The 13,560-nt window shown below is 48.2% G+C and overlaps 1 protein-coding gene across 5 annotated transcripts in view; it reads right to left on the reverse strand.

Moving 5' to 3' along the window:
- Positions 1 to 13,560, reverse strand: part of TMEM40 (transmembrane protein 40) — a 34,626-nt gene extending 21,066 nt beyond the window's left edge. For 3 of the 5 annotated variants that reach the window (XM_012472376.3, XM_064362154.1, XM_012472349.2), the window contains exon 1: positions 5,813 to 5,864. The gene's annotated coding sequence lies outside the window, so the exon portion shown is untranslated. Of the gene's footprint in view, positions 1 to 5,812; positions 5,865 to 10,793; positions 10,824 to 13,480 lie in introns of those variants that run through there. The other 2 variants (XM_012472355.3, XM_012472365.2) reach the window with 2 other exon arrangements.

Raw genomic sequence — 13,560 nt, forward strand, 5'->3', positions numbered from 1 at the left:
ATGAGTTTGGAAAATCACTTTACCTCTCTAGGCCTCTTATCTCATCTGTAAATTGGGGATAGTGTCACTGTCTTGCAGGGTTGCTGTGAGGATTGAGATTAAAAGGACTTAGATTCTGAGCTCCCTGGAAGCCGAAACCATGCTTTTCTGGCTTCTGGCTATATTCTAGCCCCTGGCTTGGACAAAATGCTTAATTTTTTTTTTGAGATGGAGTCTCACTCTGCCACCCAGGCTGGAGTGCAGTGGCACAATCTCAGCTCACTGTAACCTCCGCCTCCCAGATTCAAGCAATTCTGCCTCAGCCACCGGAGTAGCTGGGACTGCAGGCTTGCACACCATGCCTGGCTAAGTTTTGTATTTTTAATAGAGATGGGGTTTGACCATGTTGGCCAGGGTGGTCTCAATCTCTTGACCTCATGATCCACCCGCCTTGGCCTCCCAAAGTGCTGGGATTACAGGTGTGAGCCACCGCATCTGGCCTGACAAAATGCTTAATTAAAAGAAGTCACAAAATCCTGAACTTAAGAGCTTAAAGAAATAATGTTAGCACTACGAAGATTCTTAGTATCTCCCTCTCCCTTTATAGCATGTTCCACTTGTTTACACCCCTTCTTCTTTCTCACTACTCTTCCCCAGGCCCACCTTACCTCCCCACAGATCCTCAGGCTTGGAGGTCTCGCTCCCTCCCCAAGTTGGAAGTCTACAGCATTGCATCCAGGAGATCAAAACTGAGGCCCAGAAAGGGAAAAGAACTTGCTCAAGACCACACAGTGAGGAGTGTGGATATGAACTCAGATCTGAGGACAACATCAGAGTGTGAGGGGAACCGTGCAGAGGGAAAGAAAGAAGATGCCATGGTTTACACCTCCACCATTTTGTCTAAGTCACACAGGCAGTTTAATGGTGGGATAACAACTTGCATTGGCCAGCCAGCTGACTACACTAGAGGAACTCTCATGAGTCTAGGGGAATCTTATGGCCACTGCATACCTAAGAATGCAGCCAGGACCTGGGGTTGCCCCTGAGGAATGCGGAATGGCGTCTAGGCTGAAACAAGCAGGTGAAAAGGGACAAAATCAAGTGTGATACCCAAGTTTCAAAATAACAGCTGTGCAGAAAGAGGATGGGTGGGTGCTGCTTGATCATATGGAAAGATCTGGGATTAAAAAATAATAATCTGGGAGGAAAGAAAATAGTGCAAGCATCTAGGTTGTTGCCTAGCATATAGTACGTGCACAACCAATGTTTGTTAAAGTGGCAATATGAGCCAACAAGGTGATATAGCTACAGAGCAAAGCTAGCATAGCCTTAGGTCATATTAACAGAAGCACAGAGTCTACAGTGAAGAAGGTGACCCACATCCCAACATCCCCAATCCTCCATCCTGGGTTTACTTCTGGGTCCTGCACAGAATAAGTTCTGTGCAGAGAATCTAGAGGATGTAGGACGTCATTAGCACCAGGAAAGAGGACACACTAACAGTCATCAGAGTGTTAGCAAATATGCTGACTTGGCTTATATTTAGCTACTGGTGGAGCCCTGAATAATTGTTCTCATAGCCAAGGGAACTCCCTTGGCCGGGGTTTAGCACAGTGAAGGGGAGGAATGGAACCGTCACAGAGGGAAGACCTGACGTGGCTCTGCTTCTCCGTCTAATGTCCTTGTCTATTCCTCCCCCACCCATTTTTCTTTTTTGCCTTTTTCCTTCTCTCCTTCCCTCCTTCCTTCCTTTCCTCCCTCCTTCCTTCTTTCCTTCCTTCCTTTTTCTTTCTTTCCTTCTTCTTCTCTAGAGACAGAATCTCACTTTGTCAACCAGGCTCAAGTGCAGTGGAGCAAACATGGCTCACTGGAGCCTTGAAATCTTGGCCTTGGGCAATTCTCCCGCCTCAGCCTCCCAAAGCATTGGGATTGGCCTTCCAGAGTGTTGTGCTGAGCCAGTGCACCTGGCCTCAATGTATAAAATAATATTCTAAAAATGACAGCAGCTTTGGGGTTGCCCTGAGCACCCTGCCGTCTGAGGTGGCAAGCTGAGGAGCTGCAGGGATGGGTTCAGTTGTTCTTAGCTCAGAACCTATTAGTCTCTCAAGCAATTCTCTCCAAAGTGCAGGAGGAAAATACTAATTTATCTATTTCTGTGTAATTTTTAACTAAAAATAGTTAATAGTATATAGTTTAATCCTGATGTGCATCCTTGGCTCATATGTCAGACACCACATCATGTCCATTAAGTGGAGCCCCTAGAGGCCAGTGGGGAGCCCCCACGAGGCAGACAGGTTGACTGTGGCTACGTCTTCCTGTTCTCTACATTCAGACTATTGCCATATATTGTAGTGTGCAGGATCCCGGTTGGGTTAATTTGAGGCTCAAGTGATACAGCTTTCACTGAATCAGCCCCCTTATTGTTGACAAATGACTTCAAAGAGTCCCTGCAAAGAAACCGCGGATGGAGATAACCCTAATCGTGATAGTACAAACAAGCAACAGGAAGCCTGCGGGGCAGACTCGTCCCTCCTCTTAGTTTAGCTGGATTAGCACGTTGGAAACAGCAGTGGAAAGGAGTCTCACTCACGAAACAATTGTTTCCTGTGTATTAGAGTTCCTGAAATAATCAGAAACAAATACAAACCCAAAATACAAAATAATAATGAGAAACTAATACAAACTCAAACACGTTCCTGAAATAATAACGAGAAACAATTTGAAAGGTGGATTTCTATCCACTGTCGTTGATGAAATTCATTCTGAGACATCAGCTAATGGCCACCACACTTGTATATACATTTACATATGTATGCGTATGTATATGCTGGGGGTGCCTGGAGCATTTTTCTTGAGAAGACTGAGCAATGAAAAAGTTAGAGGAGCGCTGCTCTAGATCCTCAGACCTAGCTAGACACTAGGGGATGCTAGTCCTGGTTTGGGGTTTTTGGGCCTAATCAGAGAATTTGTTTCAGTTTTAGGGACAAGGGAAACTACTAGAGGGGGAGTATGCTCTCCACAAAACCTTTTTGAGGCTCCAATGACACATTTGAAGATTAATAGGAAGAAACCTAAAACTCACAAAAGGCTTTCCCTGGCTCTGATCGTCCTAACTTGGTGTAGTGTCGAGTTAAACGCCAAGGCACAGAGGTGGATGCCCAGCTAGACAGAGCCAGCTGGGTCCCTTCTCCCACAGCTGGAATCTCGGTCTCTGTTTCTCTCTCTTTCCCATCTTTCTCCCTCTGTTTCTCCCCGCCTCTCTCTCTCTGTCTCTCTCTCTGTCACACACACACACACACACACACACACACAACTGACAATAAGAAACAGAAAGGTGGCATCCAGTACAAGAGCTTGTCAGTTCTCTTGAACTTCAGACAGACCTAGATATTCAGTTCCCACCTCTACCCCTCACTGACTCTGAGACCTGGAGCATGTCACATCCATTCCCAGAGCTTCAGAACCTTAGTTAGAAAATGAGCATGCCTACAACTCAACAATACAGTGACAAACCAGTTTAAAAAGGGACAGAGGATTTGAATAGACATTTCTTGAAAGAAGACACAGAAATAGTCAACAGCACATCATTAGTCGTTAAGGAAGTGCGAATCAAAACCACCATGAGATACCCCTTTATGCCCGCTAGAGTGGCTTACAATGAGACATACAGACAGTAACAAGTGTCGGTGAGGGTGCAAAGAAACCAGAGCCCTCCTACGTTGCTGGTCAGATTATAAAATGGTGCTCACTTTGGAAAACAGTTTGGCAGCTCCTCAAAAGGTTAAAAAAGATTTGCTACGTGACCCAGCAATTCCAATCCCAAGTATATTCCCAAGAGAATTGAAAACCTACATCCGCACAAAGACTTGTAATGAATGTTTATAGCAGCATTACACATAACAGCCACAAAGTAGAAACAACCCAAATGTCCATCCCTGTCAAATGGAGACACAAAATGTGAGATCCTCGTACAACGCAACGTCATCCAACCACTGGGAGGAAGGAAGGATGCACTCCCACTGCAATGCGGGTGAGCCTTGACGATACTGGGCTAAGTGAAAGAAGCCACTCGGAAAGGACCACACACTGTATGATTCCATTCAGATGAAATGTCTAGAATACAGAACTCCATAGAGACGGAGGGTAGGTTTGTTGCCAGGGGGATGGAGAAGTGAAGAGTGACTGCTAACGGCTACAGGGTTCACCTTGGAGATGATAAAAAAAATTAGATAGTGGCGCTGGCTGCACAACTGTGAATACACAAAAGCACTGAATTGTAAACTGTATTTTTATCTATCTATCTATCTATCTATCTATCTATCTATCTATTTACTTGTTTATTTATTTAGAGACAGAGTCTCCCTTTCACCCAGGCTGGAGTGCATTGGTGCAATCTCGGCTCACTGCAACCTCTGCTTCCTGGTTTCAAATGATTCTCACACCTTAGTCTCCTGAGTAGCTGGGATTACAGGTGCATGCCAGCACGTCTGGCTAATTTTTGCATTTTTAGTAGAGACAGGGTTTTGCCATGTTGGCCAGGCTGGTCTCGAACTACTGACCTCAAGTGATCTGCCTACCTCAGCCTCCCAAAGTACTGGGATTACATGTGTGAGCCACCGAGACTGGCCCTGAATTGTACACTTTAAAAGGGTGAATTTTATAGTAGTAAATTACATCTCAGTAAAGCTGTCGTTAAGAAAAAAAAAAAGTAAGAAAGATTCCACCGACTGGGATGTTGTGAAAGTGAAATAAAGCAGGGAGCCGGGCAGGTCCAGCATGGTCCCTGGCGTGCAGCCAGGGCGTGAGATCTCTCTCTCTCTCTCTGATCCTTTTCGCGAGAAGGATTTCTAAGCACAGGTAACCTGGTGTTACAGGGCTACACTAGCCTGAGTTCACTCCCACCACTCCCCCTAACACACCCTCCTGACTCCTTAGTTAGGGCTCTAAACTCTGCTGGGCAGTTTCTTAACAAAACAGAAGAAAATAAGCACAAGACCATCATCATTCTCATCCCCCTTAAAAGGAAACTAGGTTGACTTGAGGTCTGAAAGCCAGGGTGCTCGGAGCAGAGACAGCTGCAGGAGGAGGATGACAGCCTAGGGTTGGGTCATCCCACCTAGGGGGTGGGTGGGGGGAGCTCTGAGAGGTCTGCCAAGCCCTCCCCCGCCACCGCCCCCAGCCACACCACCTGCCCCTGAGGCTCTGACAGGCAGCAGGGCCCCTCCTCATGGCCCAGCTCTCTGTTTGGCATATCCTCCCCAGCAGCGCCTTTGAGCTGAAGGCAGGGGACAACTAGCTTCTTCCTCCCAAGTCTCCTAGGCCTGGCTGGCAGCCCAGAGCGGCTTCCTCCAGGAGGGGTGGAGAGAGGGGCGGCTGCCTGCAGTCACTGATCGTGGTGCAGAGGCTGAGACATTTGGAGGAACACACCTCTTCTCCTAAGCTGTTAGGTTCCATAATAGCGAGGGTGTGAGGAGCCTTCAGAGATCTAGTTGGACCCTTCATTTCACAAGTAGGGAAACTGAGGCTCAGAGAGGTCAAGGGTTTTTCTGAAAGTCTTACAGCAAGTTGGTGACAGAATTGGGAGCTGGTCACCTACCACAGCCAGGTATAGGCTGGTGGAAGCCTCAAAACAACCCGGGGAGGTGAATATTTGTCATCCTCCCCTGAGATAGAGACAGGTTCTCACCCAGCTAGGAAGATGTAGAGGTGGGACTCAAACCCAGGTCCACCAAGGAATCACACGGTATCAAGCCTACTGAGGACACCCTTTCTCTCGATTCCCTTAAAAGCTGACCCTCCACCCCACTGCTCACCCAGCCCCATGTCCCATTACCTGTGGTCCTTCAGCTTGTCTGGGCAGCAAGGGGAGCTCTGTGTAGACTGTGTGGATCCCGGGCTGGTCAGGGGAAGGAGAGGACACAGGCTGCACCTGTGACAGCGAGGAGGGCGGGACTATCGTGACGTTGCCCCTGGGACCCACTTGCTCACTGGGGTGGCATTCCTTCCTGCTGGTGCTATCAGCCCCAGGCCTTCCTGTCTGACTTGACTCTTCCCTGCAACACTGCAGGAGGGGCAGGTGGGGCAGCTACATGCCTGGCCTGCCCCACGGCCACAGCCATGCCCTCGGACTCCAGGAGGCAGTGAAATGAGGGCAGCTGTGCCACTCTTGGCTGTACCAAGCTCTGGGAATGTAGGAGGGGGTGTGTCCCAGGTACCCCCTCCACCCACATTGGTGAGCCTGACTCAGGCCCCAGTCATGTGTCCCAACCTGCCCCGTGGGTCCCAGAGGTGAAGGAAGATACTATGATACTCCCAGGAGGCTGAGGTTGGGCAGGGAGCAGGAGAGAAGGCCTGGGGCTCAGGAGGCTGGCAGTGCCCGCTCCTAGGGAAGAAACTATGCTACAGCTAGAGGTGCTTTTGGGGAGCACCCACTTGCCTTGCACAAGTGGGAAAACACAGGCCTCTAGAGAGGCAAGAGGAGCAATGTCAGACCCCCAACAGCCGAGGGCAGGGCTCCAGCTCAGCCTGCCTCTCACCTCTCACTTATCCAACACTGTGGCAGCAGGACAGGAAACAAGTCCTACCACTGGAGCCCCCAGCCTTGGAGGGAAACAGGCAAGGCCCAGGGAGCTGTGGGCTCCCCGGGAGGACTTTCTGGAAGAGGGGTCATCCATACCCTAAGCTCAGGCCCCAAATCTTGCATTCTTAACACTTTGCTTTCTCACACTCTCTTTCTGACTCATCTGGAAAATCCTGTTGGTTCCACCTTCAGTATAGCCTGAATCCAGCCCCTCCTCTCCACTCCTCAACTGTCACCTTGATCCAGCCAGAATCATCACTGGGCTCCCTGCTCCCTCCCTCTCCCCTGAGTATTCCCATCAGCCAGGCAGCCAGGAGTCCTCTTCAAATCCAAGGCAGCTCATGTCCCTCCCCACCCAGCACTGCCACATTCCTACTACACTCAGGGTAAAACCCAAGGTCTTACAAGTTCCCGTGAGATCTGCCCCATAACTCTGGCCGTCTCTGATCTTGGTTCCTATGACTTCCTCCCTCACTCTGCTCCAGTAACACTGGAACAGTTCCAGTTGCCACAGGTAGGCTCCCTCCTCAGGGTCTCTGCCCTGGCTGTTCCCTCTGCCTGGAGTCCTCTCCCCATAGAAAGCCAGCTGGCCCCTCCCTCACTTCAGCTCTCTGCTCAAAACTCACCTTCTGCATGAAGCCTTCTCTGACCACCCTGCTTAAAGTAGTAACCCCACGCCAACTTTCCCTCTCGCTTGCTTCACTGCTCACCATCTGCTGTACTGTGTATATTCTTGTTATGCTTATTCCTCAATATGTATTGCTTTGCTGCAGGACCGAGAATCATGTCTGACACATAGTAGGTGCTCACTAATTTTTTTTTTGAGTCAGGGTCTCACTCTGTTGCCCAGGCTGGAGTGCAGTGGCATGATCATCACTCACTGCATCCCTCAAACTCCAAACTCCTGGGCTCAAGCCATCCTCCTACCTCAGCCTGCTGAGTAGCTGGGACTACAGGCATACACCACCACACCTGGCTGATTTTTATAATTTTTGTAGAGACAAGGTCTTGCTATGTTAGGCTGGTCTTCAACTCCTAGCCTCAAGTGACTCTCCAGTCTTGGCCCTCTAGAACTTTGGATTACAGGTGTAAGCCACTGCATCTGGCCCTCAATAAATGTGTTGAATGAATGAGTAACCTGAAAGGTTAGCCCAAGAAGTATTCCAAGACATTCCATGCAGGGGGAGCCATGTGTGTGAGGGCTGAGAGGGGAGGAGCACTATCATGTTGAGGATCTGCAAATAATTCTGCACAGCCAGAGAGTGGGGGCTTTGGGGATGGAGAGGGGAGAAGGGGAAGCAAGAGATGCAGGGCCTCAGCAGCCAGACATCCTGAGAGTGACGGGGAGCCACCTGAGAGGGACATGACCAAACCTGCATTTAAGATAACGATTTTGCCTGGGTGCCGTGGCTTACGCCTATAATCCCAGCACTTTGGGAGACCGAGGCGGGTGAATCACTTGAGTCCAGGAGTTCGAGACCAGCCTGGCCAACATGCCCAAACTCCATCTCTATTGAATATACAAAAATTAGTCTGGTATGGTGGTGCCTGCCTGTGGTTCCCATTACTTAGGAGGTTGAGGTGGGAGGATCACTTGAACCTGGGAGATGGAGGTTGCAGTGAGCCAAGATCACACCACTGCACTCCAGCCAGGGCAACAGAGTGAGATCTCATCTCAAAAAAAGAAAAGGGATTTGGCTGCTGCACTGTGGACTGGTGGGGAAGCTGTGAGGATCCAGCATCTGCGTGAGCATGAGCCACGCAGAGGAGATGTGGACTAGGGACAGGGTCATGGGAAGTTTAGAGAGCTGCACTGTCCAGAACAGTAGTCACCAGCCACATGTGGTTATGGAGCCCATGACACATGGCTGGTCAGGACTGAGATGTGCTGTGAGTGTAAAATAACACAAGATTTAAAGACTTGGTATGAAAAACATGTGTATATATATATACACACACTATATATGTATAATAGCTCATTAATAATTTCTGTATTATCTATTAAAATGATATTTGGATATATTATTATTTTGTAGAGACAGGATCTCGCTCTGTTGCACAGGCTGGAGTACAGTGGTACAATCACAGCTCACTGAAACCTTGAACTCGGGTTGAGCTATCCTCCTACCTCAGCCTCCCAAGTAGCTGGACTACAGGTGTGCACCACCACACCCGCTAACTTTTATTTTTTTTTAATTTTTTGTAGAGACAGGGTCTGCTCTGTTGTCTAGGCTGGTCTTGAACTCCTGGGCTCAAGCAATTCTCCAGCCTCGGGCTCCCGAAGTGCTGGGATTATAGGCATGAGCCACCACACCTGTCTGGATATATTATTAAAATTAGCAGGCCGGGCGCGGTGGCTCAAGCCTGTAATCCCAGCACTTTGGGAGGCCGAGGCGGGTGGATCACGAGGTCAAGAGATCGAGACCATCCTGGTCAACATGGTGAAACCCCGTCTCTACTAATACAAAAAATTAGCTGGGCATGGTGGTGCGTGCCTGTAATCCCAGCTACACAGGAGGCTGAGGCAGGAGAATTGCCTGAACCCAGGAGGCGGAGGTTGCAGTGAGCCGAGATCGCGCCATTGCACTCCAGCCTGGGTAACAAGAGCGAAACTCCGTCTCAAAAAAAAAAAAAAAAAAAAAAATTAGCTTCACTTGCTTCATTTTACTATTTTTAACATAGTTACTGAAACTTTTTTTTGAATTTTAAATTTTCAGTAGCTACAGAACTTCTATATTGAATAATGCCGATTTAAAGGTAGAACTGGCAGGGTTTGGAGGCTGGAGTACTGTGAAGGTGAGGGGGACTCTGGGTCTAATTATAAGTCTCTCTTCTCCAATTGTTCCTTTCTTTTTTTTTTTTTTTGAGATGGAGTCTCGCTCTGTCACCAGGTTGGAATGCAGTGGCACAATCTTGGCTCACTGCAACCTCTGCCTTCCAGGTTCAAGCGATTCTCCTACCTCAGCCTCCTGAGTAGCTGGGACTACAGGCACGCGCCACCACGCCCAGCTAATTTTTGTATTTTTAGTAGAAACGGGATTTTACCAAGGTGGCCAGGATGGTCTCGATCTCTTGACCTCATGATCTGCCCGCCTCGGCCTCCCAAAGTGCTGGTATTACAGGCATGAACCACCGCACCTGGCCATTTCTCCTTTCTAATGAGACCATTGTGGTCCAGAGGGCACAGGGTGAGTGTTCAGCTCAGCATGAGCACACACACTCACACTCATATGTTCAAAGTAAGAACTATCTAGACATGAAATAGGCTGACTGAATAGACAATGAGTTCTCTGTCTCTGAAGGTATGTAAGACGAAAATTAAGAACCACCATTAAGCAGAGGAAAGGAGGCTGAAATAGATATTTTCAAAATATAGTCCCTGGACCAGCTGCTACAGCATCACCTGGAAATCTTTTAGAAATGCAAATTCTCAGACCCCATCCCAGTCCTGAATCAGAAACTCCAGGAGTGGGACCTAGAATCTGTATTTAAACAAGTCCCACTGGACTAGGTGATGTTTCCTGCCACTTAAAGGTTTAAATGCCTGGCACAGGCCGGGCGTGGTGGCTTACGCCTGTATCCAAGCACTTTGGAGGCTAAGGCAGGCGGATCACCTGAGATCGGGAGTTCAAGACCAGCCTGACCTACATGGTGAAACCCTGTCTTAAAAAAAATGCCTGGCACATAGTAGGTGCTCCAAAGAAGCTATTCACTACCTTGTTTTGCCTCCTACTCTGAAGTTCAGGTACTTCCCTCTATGAGCCTTAGTTTCAAACCTCTCTGAACCTCCTACAACATCTAGTTGTGTGTGAGCTGGTACAGGATGGATGAGCCTCAGGGAGTTTCCGACCTCTTTGCCGTGGGCAGATCTCGAGGGAATGATAGAGCTGCCGGAAGCGTAAGGCAGGCCCCAGTTCAGCTCCATCCTGAGGTGACCTCATTGTCCTCTGTGTAGGGGGTGATTCATGGGACAACCTCCTACTGTCCTGTGAGCACAGCTGACAGCCTGGGGGAGCCAGCTCAGCAGCTGAGCATGGCATCCAGCTTCCCTGCATTCCAGAACTGCCAGCGAGGGCCTGCCTGACTCAGCAGGCACATGTGCTCTGGAGACAAACAGACAGCTCAGCCTCAGTCTCCCCATCCATAAAAATGGGGAAACCGCTCCTATCCATGGTGAGAATATTTGCATAAAGTGGCCAAGGCAGCACCTGGCGCACATCAGCCCTTGTTATACCTTGGTGTTCTTGTGATGAGGCCATGGGATCCCTCAGGCTGATTGGAGCTCCCTAGTGGCTTCTTGGGTCTGAGAATGATGCCCTGTAGGTGTATGGGGAAAAAAATGTTCACTTACTATGAGCACCCAGGAGCCTGGTTCTTGACATGAGTTTTTCTTGTTTGTTTTTGTTTTTTGAGACAAAGTTTCACTCTGTCGCCCAGGCTGGAGTGCAGTGGCATGATTTCAACTCACTGTAGCCTCTGTCTCCCAGGTTCAAGTGATTCTCCTGCCTCAGCCTCCCAAGTAGCTAGGATTACAGGTGCCCACCATGCCCGGCTAATTTTTGTATTTTTAGTAGAGATGTGGGGGCTCACCATATTAGCCAGGCTGGTCTCAAACTCCTGACTTCAAATGATCCACCTGCCTCAGCCTCCCAAAGTGCTGGAATTACAGGCGTGAGCCACTGCACCCAGCTACATGAGTTTTTAGTCACCAGAAAGATGTCTGTGAGGGCAGCGCCTGTCTTAGTCATCTTAAAGCGTCTATTAAATGAACTCTAAATCAGAGAGTATTGTACCCATTTCATGGATGAGAAAAATGAGATTCAGAAAGGTTAAGCGATTTGCTCAAGGTCATATGGCTGGGAAGTGGCTGAGTCAGGATTTTCACCCGAGTCTCCCTGACTTGAAACCTGGGAACTCTTTCCATCCCTCCATGGAGAAACTCCAAGTTAACTCACAGATTTGGAAGCTCCCACATGTGTCATTTAAATCCATGTTTGAAGTGTTAGCTTCTGGTCCATGTTAGAATCGTTGCAATCTATGGTCTTAGAGAAACAGTGGCTATAGCTGATGCCATTTGAGATGGAGCTTAAAATATTCCTAAATCTAGACTAAGCCTTACTCACTCTGGGTCTCCGGGCCTCAGTTGTTTCACCTGTAACATGCCCATAATGAAAGCTTGCCAATTAGCTGGGCGTGGTGGCAGGCACCTGTAATCCCAGCTACTCGGGAGGCTGAGGGAGAGAATTTTTTGAACCTGGGAGACAGAGTTTGCAGTGAGCCAAGATCACGCCACTGCGCTCCAGCCTAGAGGCAGAGCAAGACTTTGTCAAAAAAAAAAAGCAAGCAAGCAAGCTTGCCTTGGCTGAAGGTAAGAAGTTGGATCTGGTGATTCTAAGGGCTCTCCTAACCCTCAGATGCCTGTGTCCCTGCGCCTACTTTGACAGGCAAGGACTAAAGTTAACTTTAAAGGTAAAGTTAATTTAAAGTTAAACCAAGGAGGTGAGTTTACATAGTTTAATATTTACAGGTTTTGTTGTTGTTGTTTTTGAGATAGATTCTCACTCGGTCGCCCAGGCTGGAGTGCAGTGGTGTGATCTCGGTTCATTGCAACCTCTACCTTCCAGGTTCAAGCAATTCTCCTGCCTCAGCTTCTGAGCAGCTATGATTACAGGCACCTGCCACCATGCCTGACTAATTTTTGTATTTTTAGTAGAGACAGGGCACTGCCATGTTGGCCAGTCTGGTCTCAGACTCCTGACCTCAAGTGATCCACCTGCCTTGGCCTCCTAAAATGCTGGGATTACAAGCATGAGCCACTGTGCCCAGCCTGAAGTTAAATTTAAAAATAATTATAAAGATGGAGTGGAGGAAAAGTCAATCCTAGCTTCTGATAAGTGCAAAACTAGTGATTTGTACTTAACAATCTTCCTATTGTTTTAAGCAGAAAAGTCCTTTTGACAAAATTTAAGAAATCTTACCTGGGCCTGGTGTGGTGGCTCACGTCTGTAATCCCAGCACTTTGGGAGACTGAGGTGGGTGGATCATGAGGTCAGGAGATGGAGACCATCCTGGCCAATATGGTGAAACCCCATTTCTACTAAAAATACAAAAATTAGCTGGGCGTGGTGACACATGTCTATAGTCCCAGCTACTCTGGAGGCTGAGGCAGAAGAATCGCTTGAACCCGGGAGGCAGCGGTGGCAGTGAGCCGAGATCGCACCACTGTACTCCAGCCTGAACAACAAGAGAGAAACTCTGTCCCCACCTCCAAAAAAAAAAAAAAGAGAGAGAGAGACTGCCCTACTCTTTCTGTACAGTGTCTGTACTCTTTTATATTCTCACCAGCAATGTATGAGTGATCTAATTTCTCCACATCCTGGCCAGCATTTGGCATTGTCACTATTTTTTATTTTAATCATTCTGATTGGCCTCATTGTGCATTTTGCTAATGGCTAATTGTGTTGGCTATCTTTTCATGTTCTTATTCACCATCTATATATATCCTCTTTGATGAAATGTCTGCATATGTCTTTTGCCCATTTTCTAATTGGATTGCTTGTATTTTTGCCATTGAGTGTTGAGTTATTTATATACGGCAGATAGTAATCTTTTGTCACTATGTGGTTTGCAAATATTTTCTCCAGTCCATGGACCACCCTTTGACTATGCTGAACAGTCATTCTCTCGTCTAGTTCACAGGACTCTGAGAGGTCAGCAGAACAGGCATTCTTGAGGACAGTTCACAGATGCAGAAACACAGGTCTAGAGGGTAAAAGGACTTTCCCACAGATGCACAAGGAGTTTAGGGGCAGAAGTGGGCTCAGAACCCAGATCTCCTGACCCTTGGCTGAATGATCAGACCACCTTATGGAACGAGAGGTCCACCCTTTCCCTCCCCTCTCATCCTAGATAGATGCTCACCTCACAGCCACGGCTCTAGTTGAGCTTGCTGAAGCCAGACAAAGGAGAGGAATGTCTGCTTCTGGGGAAGGGCCAGTCTC

This window comes from Aotus nancymaae, unplaced genomic scaffold (genome assembly GCF_030222135.1).
Source record: "Aotus nancymaae isolate 86718 unplaced genomic scaffold, 86718_ANA_hifiasm-v0.15.2.pri h1tg000046l, whole genome shotgun sequence".
NCBI lineage: Eukaryota > Metazoa > Chordata > Mammalia > Primates > Aotidae > Aotus > Aotus nancymaae.